This window comes from Emydura macquarii, unplaced genomic scaffold (genome assembly GCF_026122565.2).
Source record: "Emydura macquarii macquarii isolate MOO-44397 ecotype Brisbane River unplaced genomic scaffold, CSIRO-AGI_Emac_v2 contig_2834, whole genome shotgun sequence".
NCBI classification, from domain to species: domain Eukaryota; kingdom Metazoa; phylum Chordata; order Testudines; family Chelidae; genus Emydura; species Emydura macquarii.
Genome location: NW_027132971.1, coordinates 3,797,503 through 3,803,502, shown reverse-complemented (window position 1 = coordinate 3,803,502; position 6,000 = coordinate 3,797,503). Strand labels below are relative to the sequence as shown.

Genomic DNA, 6,000 nt, shown 5'->3' with positions numbered 1-6,000 from the left:
CCCCATGACAACTCCCCCCCTTTGTTTCACAGATATTATACAGCACACAGCAGGCAGCTATAACCATTGGGATATTTTTCTCACTGAGATGCAACCTTATGAGTAAACGCTACCAGCTCCTTTCATTCTACCAAAAGTGCATTCAACTGTCATTTGGCACTGCACAGCTGATAGTGGAATCTTTCCTTGGTGCTATTGAGGTGGCCGGTGTACGGCTTCATGAGCCAGGGGAACAAGGGATAGGCTGGGTCCCCCAGGATCACTATTGGCGTTTTAACATCACCAATGGTAATCTGCTGGTCAGGGAAGAACAGTCTGTGTTCTTAAAAATGTGAGTGTCATGCACCTTCCCTGACCTGCCCACAATGATGTCGGATGGTGAAGCATGTCCTGCACGTTGCTGAGAGTCAGAGTCCTGAATAGCAAGAGACAATAGCCCCGTACATTTGCATTACAACAACCCCCACTGTGGATTTTCCAACTGCAAAACAATTTCCCACTGAGCAGTAGCAGTCTGGCATTGCAAGGTTCCACAATGCAATCACCACTCACGTCTCCATTGTTAGTGCAGCTCTCATTCTGGTGTCCCTCTGCTGGAGGGCTACCGTGAGCTTGGCACACATATCCCGGAATGTGTCTTTTGTGCATCCAAAAGTTCTGCGGCCGCTGCCAAACTTGCATTATGATGCGATCCCGCCAGTCAGTGCTCATTTCCTGGGCCCAGAAGCAGAGCACCACCATTTGCAGTTGCTCTGAGAATGCCACCAAAACAACCTTGAATTGGTTCTTACTATGTTCCACAGTAGTCTGCCCTCTAGGAAATCGTCATGTTCCCCCATGGCTGCTCTTGCAGCTCTGTGGTTGCAATGCTCATGACAACAGAGCAGAGCTGTGCAGGCTCCATGCTTCTGTCGATGGTGGACCATGGATGGTGGAGCAATGAGTCTCACATGGGTTTGTGGAATTTACAAAATAGGTGGCAAATTGCACACTGGAGTACCTGCCCATGGTGTATCACTGAACTGAACTGTGAACTGAAACAAATACTCACTCCTGCTGACTGTATGCAGTGCTAACTCGAGCCAAGTATGCACGCACATAAGCAATGTACAAACGGCAGTGTTTTTATGCCACTGTAACTTGCATTGGCAAAAGTTTGTAATGTAGACATGTCCTTAGTTTCAGGGTTTTTAAATATCTTTTTGAATGCTTTTTTCACTGCTTTCAATGTTCTCCAACAGTCTCTCCTTACTCCTGAACTCTGCCGCCGGCCATGCCCTGTTTTTAAATCTTTCCTTTGAAACTAACTGAAAACCATCCAATTCTTGCTCAGCACAAACAAAGCACTTCTGGCTTCACTGGTTATCTTGCTGAGTTAACTCACCACACATAGGTGAGTTTCAGCCCTTTTCAACTTTCCTCACTACGTTTCCTGGTCTGCATGATTTTTTCTGATGGTAAGTTTTGGCCCTTAGAGTGTGAACAGGGCTTAACGGTTTGTTGGATCAGAGTGACTTCCACATATGCTTAATGTTCTTGAGCACTGCAAAAAAGTGCAAGATATATGGCCGTGTCTGCACGAGAGCAGCTACAGCAGTTCAGATACAGCACCGTAGTAGTGCCGGACTGTAAATGCTTCCTACAGCAACTGGAGGTTTTTTCCTCATCACTGTAGGAACTGCACCTTCTCCGGTGGCAGTAGCTAGGCTGACGAATGCATTCTTCCACTGAACTAGCTGCGTATTCACCAAGGACTAGGTTGGCACAGCTACAGTGCTTAGGGCTGTGTAATGCTGAGCGCCGTAGTTGTGTTGACCTAACTTTTAAGTGTAGAACATGCCTAAGTTCTGATGTCAAAAGTAAGTTTTTCTACTGTACCACCTTTCTGTGTTGTGTTTCTCCTATCAAGCCACCAGACTTCCTTCTCCTTCTGCTCCTTTTCAATTGGCTCCTTGCCAGTGAGCTGTAGTATAAAATCTTGAGCAATCCTGTGCATGCACCATACCCCAGCAAAAACAACCCATCCTAGTAGCTGTCTATTTTTCCCTCTACTCTTAACAGTTGGATAAAATAACTAAACGTTAGCTAAAGATTTAAGATGTAGTTGCAGTGGATGAGTAAAGGTTATAGAGTGAAATCCACTTCATGTACATAAAGCTGAATATTTGGACTTCTATGCAGATGGAATGCAGCGATGTTGAGGAGGTGAAATCCTCTCCCCTGACTTAGGTTCAAGATTCATGGCTGCTGCACAGCCCCCTGGAACCACTATTCCAGATGTTCAGGTGGCTGGATTTCTATAAAGATGGATCTGTGTCCCTTGCGTGGCCTGCTTCCAGTGTGATCTTTCCCTCCTGACTGTGCAGGATTCATGCAGAGATCCTGTCTATGATGCGAAAGGGGTGTGCAGATATTCCTGTGTAAATGCTCCCCCAGCAGGCTGCCAATTGCAGCCCCTTAATTGGTGTGGCTTTCTGTTTTCATGTAAATCAGGCATGAATTTCACACCATAGTGGTGATAGACATTGGAAGAGATTGGTGTTGCCCACAATTTGCTAGCTAAGAAGTTCTCTGCTTACATATGGGACTTCAGTGAGGTTGCTTAAATGCTCTGCTGGATCAGGGCCAGAGTGCTTCACATCATGCAGAAGTGACCCCATTGTGAGGAACACTGTGACTTACTATGAATTATATATTCTTTCTTTTAAAACTATAAGAGATTGTTCATTCTGATTTCACTCTTTTCTAATTGTAGGTGCTGGGGATATAGCTAGTGTGTACACTGTGAAATTTGTTTTAGTGAGTTTATGATAAAAACTAGCTTTAATCTTTACTTCTTTGCTGTCATCAACATGGAGCATAATTTGCAATCATGTATGTCTTTTTAGTAATTTTTTTTTTAAATCCCTAAGAAAACTGGGGCAAAATTCTGTGAAGAATTCATTTGCAGTATGGATAGAAGAGAAGAATTTAGCCCTTACTTTGAAGAGACTTTCTGCATGTGTGCTATTCTGGAATCTACTTTTAATTTCTGCAGTATGTATGGTTGTAAATGAGCTTTTCATTTATATACCACAGCATGAAGAATGGTAGAGGTGCTGTCAGATTCAGCTCAGCTTCCTTGTCTTCCTTTTGGATTTTCTGTGTATATTCTTTGCATTCCACAAGAGATTTTTGCTCTGAATTCCTTTAGATTATCCTAGATGGATCAAATTAGAATACTTCTTTGGGAGAGAGAATTCGTTTTCAAACCATAGTTACTGGCTATGTGTCTAGTGTATGAATTATTAGTGGTTTAGTAGAATGAAAAACAGGAAGTTGTACTCCACTTTTAATACATTTTTGGAGATCAGACTATTACATGTACAGGAGCTCCAAAACAAGTACAAGCCACAATCTCACAACAGTGAAAATAGCTGTCATTCAGTAACTTGTGAATAGATCTTTTGGATGGGGAAAAGAGGCAAAAATTAGGACAGGAGGTGGAGCAATTCTGAAGTAGGGACCAGTCTCTAGTGCAAAAATTCAAAACTAAAACTCATTTGACACCGTTTTCCTGAGCAGAGTTGAAAGATAACAGGTATTTTGTTTACTTAACAAATGGAATTTTGTTCGTATCAGCAGTACTCTAATATTCAAATACATTACTAGAGAAGAATAACACATGCTGGAAAGCTTATAGGAATTAATAGCAAGAAATCTGTTCTGAAAGATTTCTGTTCTGAACTTCTGCATGTTTAAAGTAACAAATGGATTAAGGGCATATACCACCTTAACTTTGTAAGAATTAACAAGCTCCCATTTTAAGTAGCTGGACCTGGTTCTTCATTGGGAGACCACCAAGGGAAACCCATGGTGCTACAGGAAGTGTTGTTGGCAGTGCTGTAGGTGGCACTCTTCCCTTTGAGATAGTACTGAACCCATTCCAGAGTGAAGTGGTAGGGGGCACTGTGCTGTTACAATTCCTGGGCCGGATTCTCAGCTGGTGTAAATCAGGCTAGATCCTTTGAAGTCAGTGGAGCAGTGCTGATTTACACAAGCTGACAGTCTGGTCGTGCCTTTTAAATAAGACATGAAACCAAGTTTTGGACCACTTATCATTATTAATGATCCCACAGCACATTTCTCAAGAGGCCTGATGTTTTGGCTCAAATCCAGTTTTTGTCATACATTTTGTTTACCTATAAGTACCCATACATTTTCAGATGGATATGGTGTTCTTCATTGTCTGCCCTGAACTGTTGTGTAGTTTTATGGTGTGGAACAACTCTTGTGTTTCACCTCAGAGGTCGCTGCACTTCAGTAGCAGGAAGTATGACCCGTACGCATGTAAAGGGCTTTGGGATAAAAGGCATTTTATATATGTGAAGATGCTATTTAATTTATTATTATTATTATTATTATTATTATTTTATTATAATATTTTATTTAGTTCACATGTGAGAAGAGACCTGCTAAACCACAAATACAACTTCACTTATGTTTGAGGTAATCCTGTCCTGAATGCCAAGGAAAATCTCCTCCCCTTCAGGTAAAAGATCCTGTTAAACTGCTTCAGAGCTCAATAAGCTTTGTGGTTTTATATAAGATATGCAGGTATTGTAACTCCATGGGTTTTATTTTTTAACTTGCAGTTCTGGAGCTGGGAGTTAGGACTCCTGGACTCTGTTCTCAGCTCTGTCATTAGCTGACAGTGTGATCTTAAGCCAGTGGCTAAAAGCTATCTGTAAAATGGGCACAATAGTAATATTAATGACACTGACCGCATTGGGATGTCTCCAGTTTTAATTAACTAATGAGCATGAAGCGCTTTGGGACTCTTTGATGAAAGAGGCTAATAAAGGGTTTTTATTTCGCTATTAGTTTATTATTGTAAAGGAGAAGTTTCACTGATTGAATTTCGAATTTTGACAGGTGAATGGTAATGTGCTGTTTTGTGTAGGAGGAATGGGTGGTGGATAGTATCAGCAACAGGGCAATTCATTCTTCACTTCTGTTGCGTATGCCTCTGATGCTGCAGTCAGGTCTATGTGACAGGACTCTTGCACCCATGTGAAGCTTGTTGCAGGACCAAGGCTTTATTCAGACAATATCCTCTTTTCTAGTTACGTTGATTCTAAAGAGCAACTTTATCAGCTTGATTTTTTTTTTATTCATTCAGTTTTCAGTTCTTCATTTTATTATTTATCAGTCTCTTCTAAATATAAGAATATCCCTCCCTCCCTCCCAATCTTTAATGTCTTTATCCTCTCACCTTTGTGAGGTAGAAAAGCATGATTATGTCCCTTTTCCAGATGAGGACTGAGACTAATAGTCTCTTAAAGCCTTCACGGGACAGAGCTTTCTTTCTGGACATCCCAGAACTGTGTGTGGATCTATGGACAAAGGAGTAGTGTCTTGTAATGTTTCCCGCTGGCAGTGGCACACGATGTCCCAAGGGTGGTCAGGAAGGATATACATAGGTATGTATCCTCACTTAAAAGGCCAAAGTATTAGGAACAAGGGGATAGTCAGCAATTTTTGTCAGTTTTGCCACCTACCCATCTCTTGGAACAGATTTTCAGGATTCTGTTCATAGACACAATACAGTTGGTTTGAACAGCCACGTTGCTCAATGGAGTGCTGCTGCTGCATCATACTGTATTGCGATTGTTCAATTTTCATAGGGAGGTGTTACCCAGGAAGGGGAGTGGAAAGAAGAGGCAGCTGATATTCTCTCTTCTACCCGTCAGCCAAGCCAAAAGAATCTTGAATAAGAGAGAAAATTTAATTTATCCCTCTTAGTGGTTGGTACATTCCTCTGCATCTGATTAGTCCTTTAACACTGCAAGGGAACAGTTCACTCACATTCTGCTACATTTTTATACCAGTCTCCCTTTTCTCTCCTCTTCCCCCCTGCCCCACACACCCTTAAGATTTCTTTTCATTTTTTGCAAAGCAGCCATGTGAGAGGAATAAAATAATTTTGAAGAGCATTATATGGTGAGAATTTTGACAATG

At 41.6% G+C, this 6,000-nt stretch overlaps 1 protein-coding gene across 1 annotated transcript in view; it reads left to right on the top strand.

The window, feature by feature from the left end:
- The first annotated feature begins 4,509 nt into the window (after window positions 1–4,509).
- Window positions 4,510–6,000, top strand: part of MAML3 (mastermind like transcriptional coactivator 3) — a 289,017-nt gene continuing 287,526 nt past the window's right edge. Inside the window, exon 1 of the mRNA XM_067567993.1 lies at window positions 4,510–4,531. The gene's annotated coding sequence lies outside the window, so the exon portion shown is untranslated. The remainder of the gene's footprint in view (window positions 4,532–6,000) is intronic.